This window comes from Somniosus microcephalus, chromosome 20 (genome assembly GCF_052327205.1).
Source record: "Somniosus microcephalus isolate GS21.2 chromosome 20, FLI_Smic_1.0, whole genome shotgun sequence".
NCBI classification, from domain to species: Eukaryota; Metazoa; Chordata; class Chondrichthyes; order Squaliformes; family Somniosidae; genus Somniosus; species Somniosus microcephalus.
This window is the reverse complement of record NC_141006.1, coordinates 28,018,526-28,036,230: the sequence shown is the minus strand read 5'-3', so window position 1 is coordinate 28,036,230 and position 17,705 is coordinate 28,018,526.

The following is a 17,705-nucleotide window of genomic DNA, read 5'->3' as shown; positions in this document are numbered from 1 at the left end:
GCTGCCTCTGTACGGAGCATACGTGTGTTCATCGATGCAGCCTCTGCTGCTAAAGCCTTCTCCTCGGCCAGTCGGAACGTCAGGGCCTTCTCCGCTAACAGCTGTCTCTGCAATGCCGAGTCCAGCACTCCACACACAATCCGATCACGGGGCATATTGTCTAAATGGTCACCAAAATTACAATGTAATGAGCGTTTCCTCAACTCAGCAATGTAACTTGAAATAGATTGTCCAGGCTGTTGTTTACAATTGTGAAAATGGAAACGCTGCTCAATCTCTGAGGGTTTTGGGTTAAAATGTTTCTGCAGCTTCTCAATCAAATCAGCATAATCCACCTCACTAGGTTTACGAGGAGCCACCAATGAACGCAGGGCGAAGTAAGTAGCAGCTCCGCATACACTTAGCAACACTGAGCGCTTCTTCTCTTCTTTGTCAATATTATTGGCCTCAAAGAAACACCCCAGTCTTTCTGCGTATTCCTCCCATGAACTGTCCTTATCCCCAGAGAACTCTTCAATACGTCCCAAGGTCGTCATAGTTTTAATGTGCACTGTCCCTTTAAGATCCACGGACTTTTTCTTTTTTTTAAATTCTTTTTCTCCTCCGGCCAGAGTTACGGTAGCTACACTCACGGTAGTTGCCTGGCCCGCACAATACTCTGTCCGCTGTCTACGTCGCAGCTAGCCAACTATCAAAATGCCGTTGATGTTGCTAGCTGAGTGGCCCGCTCGTCGCAATTTCCAATATCACAGCATGTCTATCTCCGTCCTTCTAGAGATTTCAACAGCCGCCTCGTCGCCAGTATTGCATCTTGACCGAACAGTAATGAATAGAGGAGACGGAATGAACCTTTTACTATTTACTGAGTAAGTGGGTGGACATTACAGCACATTGTCTGCATGGCAGAACCCAAAACTGAAAGTGAAAGACAAAGTAAAACCGAGCCCCCCAGCACCCCCTTCAGGTAACACCCGGGAACTGGGACAAACTTCATTGAAGCAAAACTCAAAACACAACAGATACGATAGTCATTAGTGAAGTAGCCAGGCAGGAGTGGAAAGAGAAGCCTGGTGTTAGATGACAGGAAATGCATAAGGCAGGAGAAGATCACCCAAGGTAGGCAGGTTGAGGCTTTGAGTGGAGTTGAAAGTGAGGATGAGCATTTTGAACAGCAAGTGCTGGAAACACTCAGCAGGTCAGGCAGCATTGAGGAGAGAGAGAAACAGAGTCAACGTTTCGGGTCGAACCCTTTGTCAGAACTGGAAAAGGTTAGGGAGGAGAGATGTTTAAGCAGGGGCTTGGAGGAGGGGAGGAAAGAACAAAGGGAAGGTCTATGATAGGATGGAAGGTAGGAGAGATTGAATGACAAAAGGGATGATGGTGCAAGGCAACAGGAGAGGTAATGGGATAAGTTAAGAAACAAAAGATGGATCTGGATGAGGGTTTCCAGCACTTTCTGTTGTTATTTCAGATTTCCAGCATCCGCAGTATTTTGCTACTGTATGAACATTTTGAAGTTAAACAGCTGGGGCACAGGGAGCCCCTTATTTGCTAGAGTGAGCAAATTTGGGCGAGGCAATGAAATTAAACAACAGGTCCATAAACTGCTCATCGCTTGCCTTTGCTGCCGACATTGCCATCCTCAGCGACTCCGATACTGGAATGACTGAAAACCTCAAAATCTTACAGTCAAGACATGGGTTTAGGAATTAATATAAAGAAAACGGCTGGCTTCCATTTTATATGCAGCAGGAAGACCTTCTTATACAATTGTAAAGAGCACTGGAAGATAAATGGAGCCAGTAGAGCTGGGAGAGGGGTGATGAGGGAGTGTAGGGTAGGATTTTGTGCAGGAGAGGATGCAGGCTGCAAAGGTTGAACATGTCGAAGTTTGTGGAGGATTGAGGCTGGTTAGTCGATCCTTGGAGAAGTTAACCTAGTGTCTTAGCAGTGGCGAGGGAGAGGTACAGGCAGAGGAGAGCAATGTTGCTGAGGCGGAAGAGAGCAAATTTGATGATTAAGTGGATGTGGGGAGGAAGCCGATTGCTCCCGCAGTACTCCAGAGTTCCATATCCCTGATTCAGCCTTGATGGTAGCCAAGGAGGAAGATGGAATCTAGGCCAAAGGTGCTAGCAAGGTTCAGTAATGTTTGCCATCGTTTTACCAATATTGAGCTGGAAGAAATTCTGGCCTAGAAATTCGAGATCACTAAACGGCTGCCTAAATTGATGGCGTTGGGAAGGCTGGGATATTCATGCTGGTTGCTAATTAACATTAGCCCAGAGCTAAACTCACTGTGCAAGGCCGCTTTCATGGCGTTAGTCCTGGCAGGAGGCCCAATGTGGTGTGGCCGTAGCACCTTTGCAGCAAGAGCAGCCTTCTCTTAAAGCAAGACTGTTATTTCAGAAAGCAGTGCTGTCCCTTAAAGGGGAACTGCCTTCTAAAATGAAAAAAAAATTAAAATCATTTAAAAATAGGTAGTTTTTAGCCCTTGCAGCTCAATTGCCTTCTGAACAAAAAAATAACATTAAAAACAACAACTGGGAACGGTAGCATAGTGATTATGTTACTGGACTAGTAATCCAGAGGCCTGAATTAATGATCCGGAGACGTGAGATCAAATCCCACCACGGCAGCTGGGGAATTTAAATTCAGTTAATTAATAAATCTGGACTAAAAAGCTAGTAGCAGTAATGATGACTATGAAACTATCGGATTGTCGTAAAAACCCATCTGGTTCACTAATGTCCTTCAGGGAAGGAAATCTGCTGTACTTACCTGGTGTGGCGTATATGTGACTCCAGACCATGGTTGACGCTGGAATGTCCCAGCAAGCCATTCAGTTGTAACAAACCACTACGAGAAACAATAATAAGAATAAAACCGGACGGATCACCCGGCATCGACCACAGTACCGGCTTCAGACACGACAATGACACACCCAGCCCAGTCGATCCTGCAAAGGTCTCCTCACTAACATCTGTGGATCTGTGGTAAAATTGGGAGAGCTGTCCCCCAGACTAGTCAAGCAGCTGCCTGAGAGTCATACTCACAGAATCAAAATCTTTGTCCAATGTCCCAGATTCCTCCATCATCATCCCTGGATATGTCCTGACCCACCGGCAGGACAGACCCACCAGAGGTGGCGGCACTGTGGGAGGGAGTGGCTCTGGGAGTCCTCAACATTGACTCTGGACCCTATGATGTCTCATGACTTCAGGTCAAGCATGGGCAAGGAAACCTCCTGCTGATTACCACCTACCGCTCTCCCTCAGCTGATGAATCAGTACTCCTCCATGTTGAGCTTCTTCTTCTTAGGCAGTCCCTCGGAACCGAGGATGACTTGCTTCCACACTAAAAATGAGTTCTCAGGTGACTGATGAGTCCAATGCGGAATCTACAGTCTCTGTCACAGGTGGGGCAGATGGTGGTTGAAGGGTGGGGTACTTGGGTTGACGTGCGCTCCTTCCGCTGTTTGCGCTTGGCTTCTGCTTGCTCCCCGCGAAGAGACTCGAGGTGTTCGGTGCCTTCCCAGATGCTTCTCCTTCACTTTGTGCGGTCTTGGGCCAGGGATTCCCAGGTGTCAGTGGGGATGTTGCACTTTTTCAAGGAGGCTTTGAGGGTGTCCTTGAAGCATTTCCTCTGCCCACCTGGGGCTCTCTTGATGTGTCTGTGCTCCGAGTAGAGCGCTTGTTTTGGGAGTCTCGTATCGGGTATGCGGAAGATGTGGCCCGTCCATCGAGTGTGGTCAAAGCTTCGATGCTGGGGATGTTGGCCTGACATTGGTGTGCCTATCCTGCCAGTGGATTTGCAGGATCTTGCAGAGGCAGCATTGGTGGTACCGCTCCAGTGCTTTAAGGTGCCCGCTGTACATGGTCCATGTCTCTGAAGCATACAGGAGGGCGGGTATCACTAGTGCTCTGTAGACCATGAACTTGGTTCTGGGTTTGAGGTCCTGGTCTTCAAACACTCTCTTCCTCAGGTGGCCGAAGGCTGCACTGGCACACTGAAGGCGGTGTTGGACTTCGTCATCGACATCTGCCCTTGTTGACAGTAGGCTCCCGAGGTATGGAAAGTGGTCCACGTTGTCCAAGGCCTCGTCAAGGCCTCCATGTTGAACACCACTTGGAAGAAGCACTAAACATAGCAAGGGCACAGAATGTACTCAGGGTGGGGGATTTCAATGTAAATTACCAAGAGTGGCTCAGTATCACCACTACTGACCGAGCTGGCTGAGTCCTGAAGGACATAGCTGCCACAGGTGGTGAGAGAACCAACACGAGGGAAAAATCCACTTGACCTTGTACTCACCAATCTACCTGTCACAGATGCATCTGTCTATGACAGTATTGTTAGCAGTGACCACCACACAGTCATTGTGGAGACGAATGCCTGTCTGTGTACAGTTTTGGTCTCCTTACCTAAGGAAGGATATATTTGCCATAGAGGGAGTGCAACGAAGGTTCACCAGACTGGTTCCTGGGATGGGGGGATTGTCCTATGAGGAGAGATTGAGTAGACTAGGCCTATATTCTATAGAGTTTAGAAGAATGAGAGGTGAACTCATTGAAACATCCAAAATTCTTACAGGGCTTGACCGGGTAGATGCAGGGAGGATGTTTCCCCTGGCTCGGGAATCTAGAACCAGGGCTCACAGTCTCAGAATAAGGGGTCGGCCATTTAGGACTGAGATGAGGAGAAATGTCTTCACTCAGAGGGTGGTGAATCTTTGGAATTCTCTACCCCAGAGGGCTGTGGGGCTCAGTCGTTGAGTATATTCAAGACAGAGATCGAAGGATTTTTTAATATTATGGGAATCAAGGGATATGGGGATAGTTCAGGAAAGTGGAGATGAGGTAGAAGATCAGCCATGATCTTACAGAATGGCGGAGCAGGCTCGAAGGAACAAATGACCTACTCCTGCTCATTTTCTTATGTTCTTTTGTCTTCACACTGAGGACACCCTCCATCATGTTGTGTGGCACTACCCCCGTGCTAAATGGGATAGATTCAGAACTGATCTAGCATCTCAAAATCGGGCATCCATGAGGTGCTGTGGGCCAACAGCAGCAGCAGAATTGTATTCCACCACAATCTGTAACCTCATGGCCTGGCATATCCCTGACTCTACCATTACCAGCAAGCCAGGGGACCAACCCTTGTTCAATAAGGAGTGTAGAAGAGCATGCCTGAAGCAGCACCAGGCGTACCTAAAAATGCGGTGCCAACCTGGGGAAGCTGCAACACAAGACTACATGCATGCTGAAAAGAGGAAACAGCATGCTATAGATAGGGCTAAGCGATCCCACAATCAACGGATCAGATCAAAGCTCTGCAGTCCTGCCACATAAAGATGTGAATGGTGGTGGACCATTAAACAACCAACGAGAGGAGCAGGCCCCAGGAATATTCCCATCCCCAATGATGGTGGAGCCCAGCATGTGAGTGCAAAAGACAAGGCTGAAACGTTTGCAACCAGACAGAAGTGCCGAGTGGATGATCCATATCGGCCTCCTCCTGAGGTCCCCACCATCACAGAAGCCAGTCTTCAGCTAATTTGATTCACTCCATGTGATATCAAGAAATGTCTGAGTGCACTGGATAAAGCAAAAGCTGTGAGCCCCGACAACATCCCAGCTGTCATGCTGGAGATTTGTGCTCCAGAACTAGCCGCACCTCTAGCAAAGCTGTTCCAGTACAGCTACAACACTGGCACCTATCCGACAATGTGAAAAACTGCCCAGGTATGTCCTGTTCACAAAAAGCAGGACAAATCCAATCCGGCAAATTATCACCCCATCAGTCTACTCTCAATCATCAGCAAAGTGATGGAAGGTGTCATCGACAGTGCTATTAAGCGGCACTTACTCACCAATAACCTGCTCACTGATGCCCAGTTTGCGTTCTGCCAAGACCACTCGGCTCTCGCCCTCATTTCAGCCTTGGTCCAAACATGGACAAAGGAGCTGAGTTCCAGAGGTGAGGTGAGAGTGACTGCCCTTGACATCAAGGCAGCATTTGACCGAGTGTGGTATCAAGGAGCCTTAGTAAAGCTGAAGTCAATGGGAATTGGGGGGAAAACTCTCCACTGGCTGGAATCATACCTAGAACAAAGGAAGATGGTTGTGGTGATTGAAGATCAATCATCACAGCCCCAGGACATAGCTGCAGGAGTTCCTCAGAGCAGTGTCCTAGGCCCAACCATCTTCAGCTGCTTCATCAATGACCATCCATCCAACATAAGTTCAGAACTGGAGATGTTCACAGATGACTGCAGAATGTTCAGTGCCATTCACAACTCCTCAGATAATGAAGCAGTCCATGCCCGCATGCAACAAGACCTGAACGACGTTCAGGCTTGGGCTGATAAGTGGCAGATAACATTCGCGCCACACAAGTGCCAGTCAATGACTATTTCCAACAAGCGTGAGTCTAACTAATTCCCTTGACATTCAACGATATTACCATCGCCGAATCCCCCACCATCAACATCCTGGGGTCACTATTGACCAGAAATGTAACTGGACCAGCCACATAAATACTGTGTCTACAAGAGCAGGTCAGAGGCTGGGTATTCTGCAGCGAGTGTCTCACCTCCTGACTCCCCTAAGCCTTTCCACCATCTACAAGGCACAAGTAAGGAGTGTGATGGAATGCTCGCCACTTGCCTGGAAGAGAGCAACTCCAAAAACACTCAAGAAGCTCGACACCATCCAGGACAAAGCAGCCCGCTTGATTGGCACCCCATCGCCCACCTTAAACATCACTCTCTACACCACCGGCGTACCGTGGCTGCAGTGTGTACCATCTACTGGATACACTGCAGCAACTCGCCAAGGCTTCTTTGGCAGCACCTCCCAAACCTGCGACCTCTACCACCTAGAAGGACAAGGGCAGCAGGTGCATGGGAACACAAGTCCCCCTCCATGTTACACACCATCCTGACTATATATCGTCATTCCTTCATCATCGCTGGGTGAAAATCCTGGAACTCCCTCCCTAACAGCACTGTGGGAGTACCTTCACCACAAGGACTGCAGCGGTTCTAAAAGGTGGCTTACCACCACCTTCTCAAGGGCAATTAGGGATGAGCAATAAATGCTGGCCTTGCCAGTGATGTCCACATCCCAGGAATAAATTGTTAAAAACCTCCCAAATGGGAGCCTTCAGCTCTTAAAGCTGAATTGCATTCCACACCTACAATAATGGGATAAGTGCTTTAGCACTAATAAAAATGGCTTAACAAGCCAGGGAAGGGACACCCAGGGTCTCACACGCAGCACTCCAGCTTAGTGCAGGGGGTCAACACCTCTACCGTGTCACCTCCCACAACTTGGCTCCAGTGCCCAAAGAAGCTTCATGACCTCAGACCGGGACAAGGCCAGTGAATGCATCTTCAAAAGCCGTCTCCTACCAACGGCACCACTCACCTCGCACACTTCTCCATGCCTGTCTCCCAGCCACCCGCCCACCACCCCCCCCCAATCACTCACCTACCAACAATCTGTACCAAACACGAGGCACACCTCCCAATCTGAGCTTCACCTCACCCCCCTGGAGGAGACGGTGCTGGCCTTTCTTGGCAGGGGCATGGTTGAGCCCTTGGCCAGCGGCGGGGCTGAAAGGATACAAGATGCTGGATACAATTATCCTCCTTCCCGCATGCACCTCTTGCTTTCCCACCCTCCATTCACCACAACTCCATCTTTGTGCCTTCCTCATTTCACACACCTGTAAGTGTACACAGACCCTTTTTAATTTTGCTCTGTATTAAAATGCTTTGCCAGGCCAAAAGGGTTTTTCAAAGTGAAATAAAATTGGTGCATGAACAGTTGGTCTTTCACTGATCAGTGGACATGGATTGTGCTTTGATGTGCTTTATTAAAAGGCCGCAAACACAGTTGTGACTGCAGGGGGTGGTCATAGACAACAGAGATAAACAAACCCCCTTAGATTTGCAGACATTTGGCTGGATGTTGCTAGCCCCGAGGAGGCGGGTATGGAGGCGGGACTGCCGGTAAAGTTGCAGAAAGTGGGGGCATATGGCAAACCCGCCCCCATCCCGCCTCCGTGCCCTTTTGCCAGGAGGCGGGAAGCTGTCCTGCCCCGGGTCCCATCTCCTCGAGGCGGGAAAGGGATTAAATCCCTTTAACTGCCTGTTAACAAGTAGTTAACAGGCAGAAAAAAGGATTAGTCCCATTTTACCTTTTGAAGTGCAGGCTTCCTGACCTCAGAGAACCCCGCCGGGGTGGAGGAGTCATGTAGGAGGTCTGGGGGGGTCGGAGGGGTCTGAAAGTGCGATGTAGAGGTGAGTGATGGGTGCAAGTATGTGAGGTGAGTGTAAAGTGTTAGGAAATGTTCACTTACCTTTGTTTCTGCCTACAGCCTTCAGCTGCGCTGAATCCGGAGTCCCGACAGCTTCATTGTAGATTTCACAGACTGGCTGTTGGATCTTCCAAACCAACAGTCATCTGATTTCTACAGTGTAGGAAGGTTTGATGAGTCCTGAACACAAGGGCTCATCAGACTACACAGAACGTCAGTGTTTGACAGCTTCACAGAGCTGTCAAACACTGACATTTCTTCTTTCAAGAAGTCTTGACAGGTGGCACGTCAGACGTTGACGTGCTCTGTCAGTGACTTCCTCCTAATTGGCCTGCTGAGCACGCAGGGCGGGCTTTACAAGGTCAATCAGGGGAAAATCCCGCTGGTTGGCCAGAGGCTGATGCAGGCGGGACTGAGACCCGGCAAGCAGCAGGCCCGCCTCCAGCATGTCTCCATCCACAAAATCCAGCCCAGATGTCTACAACAAAACAGGCCACAAAGTTGTAGAATGACTTTTGGTGGCTAAAAGGGAGGAGTCAAAACCTTTGCAGTTCTGAAATACAGGATGCGATGTAACAAGTGAAATGTGACCAAGTGGGCGATTGATGCGATTTTAACTTAATTGACACAGGATGAGTAAGTGTGAAATTTTGACAGCTCAAATAACTTAGGTCGAACATTAAAGGAACATCTCACCATCTCTGAATGATTAATTTACTGAAAAAGGCAAGGAAAACAGTATAAAAACCAGTGATGAAAAATATCGGCACTGCAGTCGCAAGGAGGGGCTTGGTTGATCATCTCAACTTGAAGAGCTGCAGGCGGAAGGTGAAGAACCTCAGTCGGAAGTTGAAGAGCTGCAGGCGGAAGGTGAAGAGCCTCAGTCGGAAGGTGAAGAGCCTCAGTCGGAAGTTGAAGAGCTGCAGGCGGAAGGTGAAGAGCCTCAGTCGGAAGGTGAAGAGCCTCAGTCGGATGGTGAAGAGCCTCAGTCGGAAGGTGAAGAGCCTCAGTTGGAAGGTGAGGAGCCTCAGTCAGAAGGTGAAGAACCTCAGTCGGAAGGTAAAGAGTCTCAGTCGGAAGGTGAAGAGCCGCAGTCGAAAGGTGAAGAGCCTCAGTCGGATGGTGAAGAGCCTCAGTCGGAAGGTGAAGAGCCTCAGTCGGATGGTGAAGAGCCTCAGTCGGAAGGTGAAGAGCCTCAGTTGGAAGGTGAGGAGCCTCAGTCAGAAGGTGAAGAACCTCAGTCGGAAGGTAAAGAGTCTCAGTCGGAAGGTGAAGAGCTGCAGTCGGAAGGTGAAGAGTCTCAGTCAGAAGGTGAAGAGCTGCAGTCGGAAGGTGAAGAGCCTCAGTCGGAAGGTGAAGAGCCTCAGTCGGAAGGTGAAGAGCCGCAGTCGAAAGGTGAATAGCTACAGTCGGAAGGTGAAGAGCCTCAGTCGGAAGGTGTAGAGCCTCAGTCGGAAGGTGAAGAGCCTCAGTCGGAAGGTGAGGAGCCTCAGTCGGAAGGTGAAAAGCCTCAGTGCGTCGGCGGGTGTTTCAGCGGCAGCAGCGGGGCTATAAAAGTCCCAGAGACCCAGGTAAGGCCTCAGTGCGTCAGCGGGTGTTTCAGCGGCAGCAGCGGGGCAATAAAAGTCCCAGAGACCCAGGTAAGGCCTCAGTGCGTCGGCGGGTGTTTCAGCAGCAGCAGCGGGTCTATAAAAGTCCCAGAGATCAGGTAAGGCCTCACAGCGTCGGCGGGTGTTTCAGCGGCAGCAGCGGGTCTATAAAAGTCCCAGAGACCAGGTAAGGCCTACCAGTCTCCATTCTGGGAACTCGGAGGGAAGGAGAGAGGTAAAAAGTAATCCAAGTGTGACGTCACCAGAAAGCGGGTAAGTGATTGGTTGTTGAGTATTTCTCCCTTTTGAAGCTTAAATCTCTTTGGTTTATAGTTTCTAAGGTGTGATATTCACCATCTGGAATCGGGGCAGAGGGTATTTAAGAATAATATTAATAAATTTAATTAATTACATAGAATGGGAGATCAGGTGATGTGTTGCTGCTGCAATATGTGGGAGCTGGTGGACACCATTGATGCTCACGGTGATCACATTTGCAGTAAGTGTTGGCTGCTCGAGGAATTCCGGCTCCGTGTTGAAGAGCTGGAGTCCGAGCTTGAAACAGTGAGACACATCAGGGCGGGGGAGAGTTACCTGGACTCTGTGTATCACGAGGTATTCACACCAATGAGATTAATTAATTCAGATGTAGTCCGTGGCCAGGGTCAGGGTGGTGTGACTAGAAGTGAGGCAGGTACGGGGATCCAGGAGGTAGTGTTGGAGGAGCCGCAGCCCTTGCACTTGTCCAACAGGTTCAAGGCTCTTACTCCCTGTGAGGATGGGAACAGGGACTGCGGGGAGGATGAGCAATCTGGCCACAGCACCGTGGAGCAGGGGGCCATTCAAGTGGGGGGAGTTAAAAGAAATGTTGTAGTGGTAGGGGATAGTATCGTTAGGGGGATAGATAGAGTTCTTTGCAGCCGAGAGCGAGAGTCCCGAAGGCTGTGTTGCCTGCCCGGTGCCAGGGTTAAGGACATCTCCTCTGGACTGGAGAGAAACTTGGAGTGGGAGGGGGAGGATCCAGTTGTCGTGGTCCATGTTGGTACCAACGACATAGATAGGACAAGGAAGGAGGTTCTGCTGAGGGAGTTTGAGCAGCTAGGGGCCAAATAAAAAAGCAGAACCACAAGGGTAATAATCTCTGGATTATTACCTGAGCCACGAGCAAATTTGGCTAGGACAAATAAAATTAGAGAGTTAAATGCATGGCTCAAAGACTGGTGTGGGAGAAATGGGTTTTGCTTCCTGGGACACTGGCACCAGTACTGGGGCAGGAGGGAGCTGTTCCGTTGGGACGGGCTTCACTTGGCCAGTGCTGGGACTAGAGTCCTGGCGGATCATATAACTAGGGCTGTAGAGAGGGCTTTAAACTAACTAGTGGGGGGGAGGTTCCTAGAGAGCAAATAATAAAAATGACAACAGAGAAGGTCATAGACTTAGGTAGCAGTGGGGAAATTAAAAACCAGAGCGTGTCAGGAAGGGGCAGAAGGCATGGAGTGAAAGGTAAAGTAATAAAAAGGGCAAAAGCAGGAACTAAGTGTCACAAAACATTTTTGAAAGTTCTCCATCTGAATGCACGTAGCATTCGTAACAAAATAGATGAGTTAATGGCACAAATAACTACATATGGGTATGATCTTGTGGCCATTACAGAAACATGGCTGCAGGTTGACAATGCCTGGGCATTAAACATACCAGGTTATTTAACGATCAGGAAGGACAGGCAGGAAGGAAGCGGAGGTGGGGTGGCTATGTTAATAAAGGAAGGAATCACTGTAATACAGAGAAATGATATTGGGACAAAAGATCAGGATAATGAAACAGTTTGGGTGGAGGTAAGGAATAATAAGGGGAAAAAAACACTAGTGGGCGTAGTCTATAGGCCTCCGAACAGTGGCAATTCTGTTGGACGGAGTATCAATCAGGAAATAGCTGAGGGTTGTAATAAGGGAACATCTATAATTATGGGGGATTTTAACTATCATATTAATTGGACAAATCAAATTGGGCAGGGCTGCCTTGAGGATGAGTTCATTGAGTGTATTAGGGATGGGTTTCTTGAGCAGTATGTAACTGAACCGACCAGGGGGCAAGCAACCTTAGATCTGGTCCTGTGTAACGAGACAGGATTAATTAAAAATGTCCTAGTAAAGGATCCCCTTGGAATGAGTGACCATAACATGGTTGAATTCCATATTCAATTAGAGGGTGAGAAGGATGGATCTCAAACAAGTGTGATAAGCTTGAATAAAGGAGACTATGAAGGTATGAGAGCGGAATTGAGTAGAGTGGATTGGGAAAATAGATTAAAGGGTAAGACGATACATGATCAGTGGTGTACATTTAAGGAGTTTTTTACAACTTCCAAAAAATATATATTCCACTGAGAAGAAAAGGGTGTAAAAGAAAAGACAGCCATCCGTGGCTAAGTAAAAAAATTAAGGATAGTATTCAACTAAAAACAAGGGCATATAAGGTAGCCAAATCTAGTGGGAGGATAGAGGATTGGGAAAACTTTAAAAGACAGCAGAAAATAACAAAAAGATTGATTAAGAAAGGGAAGATAGATTATGAAAGTAAATTAGCAAAAGATATAAAAACAGATAGTAAGAGTTTTTATAGTTATATAAAAAGAAAAAGGGTGGCTAAAGTAAATGTTGGTCCCTTAGAGGACGAGACCGGGAAATTAATGGTGGGAAATATGGAGATGGCAAAAACACTGAATGAATATTTTGTATCAGTCCTTGCAGTAGAGGACACTAAGAATATCCCAACACTGGACAAACAGGGGGCTAAAGGGTGGGAGGAGCTAAACACGATCAAAATCACTAAGGAAGTGGTACTCGGTAAAATAATGGGACTCAAGGCGGATAAATCACCTGGACCTGATGGCTTACATCCTAGGGTCTTGAGGGAAGTGGCAGTAGGGATTGTGGATGCATCGTGGGGGGGAGGTTCCTAGAGAGCAAATAATAAAAATAACAACAGAGAAGGTCATAGACTTAGGTAGCAGTGGGGAAATTAAAAACCAGAGCGTGTCAGGAAGGGGCAGAAGGTATGGAGTAAAAGGTAAAGTAATAAAAAGGGCAAAAGCAGGAACTAACTGTCACAAAACATCTTTGAAAGTTCTCTATCTGAATGCACGTAGCATTCGTAACAAAATAGACAAGTTAATGGCACAAATAACTACATATGGGTCTGATCTTGTGGCCATTACAGAAACATGGCTGCAAGGCGACAATGACTGGGAATTAAACATACCAGGTTATTTAACGATCAGGAAGGACAGGCAGGAAGGAAGGGGAGGTGGGGTGGCTATGTTAATAAAGGAAGGAATCACTGTAATACAGAGAAATGATATTGGGTCATAAGATTAGGATAATGAAACAGTTTGGGTGGAGATAAGGAATAATAAGGGGAAAAAAGCACTAGTGGGTGTAGTCTATAGGTCTCCGAACAGTTGCAACTCAGTTGGACGGAGTATCAATCAGGAAATAGTTGACGCTTGTAATAAGGGAACATCTATAATTATGGGGGATTTTAACTATCATATTAATTGGACAAATCAAACTGGGCAGGGCTGCCTTGAGGATGAGTTCATTGAGTGTATTAGGGATGGGTTTCTTGAGCAGTATGTAACTGAACCGACCAGGGGACAAGCAACCTTAGATCTGGTCCTGTGTAATGAGACAGGATTAATTAAAAATGTCCTAGTAAAGGATCCACTTGGAATGAGTGACCGTAACATGGTTGAATTCCATATTCAATTAGAGGGTGAGAAGGTTGGATCTCAAACAAGCGTGCAAAGCTTGAATAAAGGAGACTATGAAGGTATGAGAGCGGAATTGAGTAGAGTGGATTGGGAAAATAGATTAAAGGGTAAGACGATACATGATCAGTGGTGTACATTTAAGGAGTTATTTTACAACTTCCAAAAAATATATATTCCACTGAAAAGAAAAGGGTGTAAAAGAAAAGACAGCCATCCATGGCTAAGTAAAGAAATTAAGGATAGTATTCGACTAAAAACAAGGGCATATAAGGTAGCCAAATCTAGTGGGAGGATAGAGGATTGGGAAAACTTTAAAAGACAGCAAAAAATAACAAAAAGATTGATTAAGAAAGGGAAGATAGATTATGAAAGTAAATTAGCAAAAAATATAAAAACAGATAGTAAGAGTTTTTATAGTTATATGAAAAAAAAGGGTGGCTAAAGTAAATGTTGGTCCCTTAGAGGATGAGACCGGGAAATTAATGGTGGGAAATATGGAGATGGCAAAAACACTGAATGAATATTTTATATCAGTCTTTACAGTAGAGGACACTAAGAATATCCCAACACTGGACAAACAGGGGGCTATAGAGGGGGAGGAGCTAAACACGATCAAACTCACTAAGGAAGTGGTACTCGGTAAAATAATGGGACTCAAGGCGAATAAATCACCTGGACCTGATGGCTTACATCATAGGGTCTTGAGGGAAGTGGCGGTAGGGATTGTTGATGCATTGGTAATAATTTTCCAAAACTCCCTGGACTCAGCAAAGGTCCCGGCAGACTGGAAAACTGCAAATATAACACCCTTATTTAAAAAGGGCAGTAGACAGAAGGCTGGAAACTATAGACCGGTTAGCCTAACATCTGTGGTAGGTAAAATGTTGGAGTCCATTATTAAGGAGACAGTAACAGGACATTTGGATAATCATAATTTAATAGGACAAAGTCAGCATGGTTTTATGAAGGGGAAGTCATGTTTGACAAATTTGCTGGAGTTCTTTGAGGAAGTAACATATAGGATGGATAAAGGGGAACCAATGGACGTAGTGTATTTAGACTTCCAAAAGGCATTTGACAAGGTGCCACACAAAAGATTATTGCTTAAGATAAAAAATCACGGGATTGGGGGTAATATTCTGGCATGGATAGAGGATTGGCTATCTAACAGAAGGCAGAGAGTTGGGATAAATGGTTCATTCTCAGACTGGCAATCAGTAACTAGTGGTGTTCCGCAGGGGTCAGTGCTGGTTCCCCAACTCTTTACAATCTATATTAACAATTTGGAGGAGGGGACCGAGTGTAACATATCAAAGTTTGCAGATGATACTAAGATGGGAGGGAAAGTAGTGAGTGAGGAGGACATAAAAAACCTGCAAGGGGACATAGACAGGCTAAGTAAATGGGCAGAGATTTGGCAGATGGAATACAATGCTGGAAAGTGTGAGGTTATGCACTTTGGCAGGAAAAATCATAGAGCAAGTTATTATCTTAATGGCAAGAAACTGGAAAGTACTGAAGTACAAAGGGATCTGGGGGTCCTGGTGCACAAAACTCAAAAGGTCAGTATGCAGGTGCAGCAAGTGATTAAGAAGGCCAATGGAATGTTGGCTTTCATTGCTAGGGGGATAGAATATAAAAATAGGGAGGTATTGCTTCAGTTGTACAAGGTATTGGTGAGACCGCACCTGGAATATTGCGTACAGTTTTGGTGTCCATACTTAAGAAACGACATACTTGCTCTCGAGTCAGTACAAAGAAGGTTCACTCGGTTAATCCCGGGGATGAGGGGATGGACATATGAGGAGAGGTTGAGTAGATTGGGACTGTACTCATTGGAGTTCAGAAGAATGAGAGGCGATCTTATTGAAAGATATAAGATTGTGAAGGGGTTGGCTCTTTCAAAACTGAGATGAGGAGGAACTACTTCACTCAGAGGGTGGTAGGTCCATGGAATATGCAGCCCCAAAAAGCTGCAGAAGCTACATCATTACATAAATTTAAAACAGAAATAGACAGTTTCCTAGAAGTAAAGGGAATTAATGGTTATGGGGCGCGGGAAGGAATTTGGGCATTAGTCTAGGTTCGGATCGGTCATGGCCCTGTGGGTAGCGGAGCGGGCCCAGGGGCCGTGTAGCCTGATCCTGCTCCTATTTTGTGTGACTAATTCTGTTAGATTCAGGAGATGGTTCTGTGATAGTGGATTGGCGGTTAGGATCAGATCAGCCATGATCACATTGAATGGCGGAGCAGGCTCGAGGGGCCGATTGGCCGACTCCTGCTACTATTTCTTATGTGAAGAGCCTCAGTCGGAAGGTGAAGAGCTGCAGTCGGAAGGTGAAGAGCCTCAGTCGGAAGGTGAAGAGCTGCAGTCGGAAGGTCAAGAGCTCAGTCGGAAGGTGAAGAGCTGCACTCGGAAGGTGAAGAGCCTCAGTCGGAAGGTGAACAGCTGCAGTCGGAAGGTGAAGAGCCTCAGTCGGAAGTTGAGGAGCTGCAGTCGGAAGGTGAAGAGCCACAGTCGGAAGGTGAAAAGCCTCAGTCGGAAGGTGAGGAGCCGCAGTCGGAAGGTGAAGCGCCTCAGTCGGAAGGTGAAGAGCCTCAGTCGGAATGTGAAGCGCCTCAGTCGGAAGGTGAAGAGCCTCAGTCGGAAGGTGAAGAGCCACAGTCGGAAGGTGAAGAGCTAAAGTCGGAAGGTGAGGAGCCTCAGTCGGAAGGTGAAGCGCCTCAGTCCGAAGGTGAAGAGCCTCAGCCGGAAGGTGAAGAGCCTCAGTCGAAAGGTGAAGAGCCTCAGTCGGAAGGTGAAGAGCCTCAGTCGGAAGGTGAGGAGCCTCAGTCGGAAGGTGAGGAGCCTCAGTCAGAAGGTGAAGCGCTTCAGTCAGAAGGTGAAGAGCCTCAGCCGGACGGTGAAGAGCTACAGTCGGAAGGTGATGATCCGCAGTCGGAATGTGAAGAACCTCAGTCGGAAGGTGAGGAGCCTCAGTCGGAAGGTGAAGCGCCTCAGTCGGAAGGTGAAGAGCCTCAGCCGGAAGGTGAAGAGCCTCAGTCGAAAGGTGAAGAGCCTCAGTCGGAAGGTGAAGAGCCTCAGTCGGAACGTGAAGAGCCTCAGTCGGAAGGTGAAGAGTCTCAGTCGGAAGGTGAAGAGCCTCAGTCGGAAGGTGAAGAGCTGCAGTCGGAAGGTGAAGAGCCTCAGTCGAAAGGTGAAGAGCCTCAGTCGGAAGGTGAAGAGCCTCAGTCGGAAGGTGAAGAGCCTCAGTCGGAAGGTGAAGAGTCTCAGTCGGAAGGTGAAGAGTCTCAGTCGGAAGGTGAAGAGCCTCAGTTGGAAGGTGAAGAGCCTCAGTCGGAAGGTGAAGAGCCCCAGTCGGAAGGTGAAGAGTCTCAGTCGGAAGGTGAAGAGCCTCAGTCGGAAGGTGAGGAGCCACAGTCGGAAGGTGAAGAGCCTCAGTCGGAAGGTGAGGAGCCACAGTCGGAAGGTGAAGAGCCTCAGTCGGAAGGTGAAGAGCCGCAGTCGGAAGGTGAAGAGCCTCAGTCGGACGGTGAAGAGCCTCAGTCGGAAGGTGAAGAGTCTCAGTCAGAAGGTGAAGAGTCTCAGTCGGAAGGTGAGGAGCCTCAGTCGGAAGGTGAAGGGCCTCAGTCGGAAAGTGAAGAGCTGTAGTAAGAAGGTGCAGAGCCTCAGTCGGAAGGTGCAGAGCCTCAGTCGGAAGGTGCAGAGCCTCAGTCGGAAGGTGAAGAGCCTCAGTCAGAAGGTGTAGAGCCTCAGTCGGAAGGTGTAGAGCCTCAGTCGGAAGGTGAAGAACCTCATTCGGAAGGTGAAGAGCTGCAGTCGGAAGGTGAAGACTCTCAGTCGGAAGGTGAAGAGTCTCAGTCGGAAGGTGAAGAGCCTCAGTCGGAAGGTGAAGACCTGCAGTCGGAAGGTGAAGAGCCTCAGTCGGAAGGTGAAGAGCCTCAGTCGGAAGGTGAAGAGTCTCAGTCAGAAGGTGAAGAGCCTCAGTCGGAAGGTGAAGAGCCTCAGTCGGAAGGTG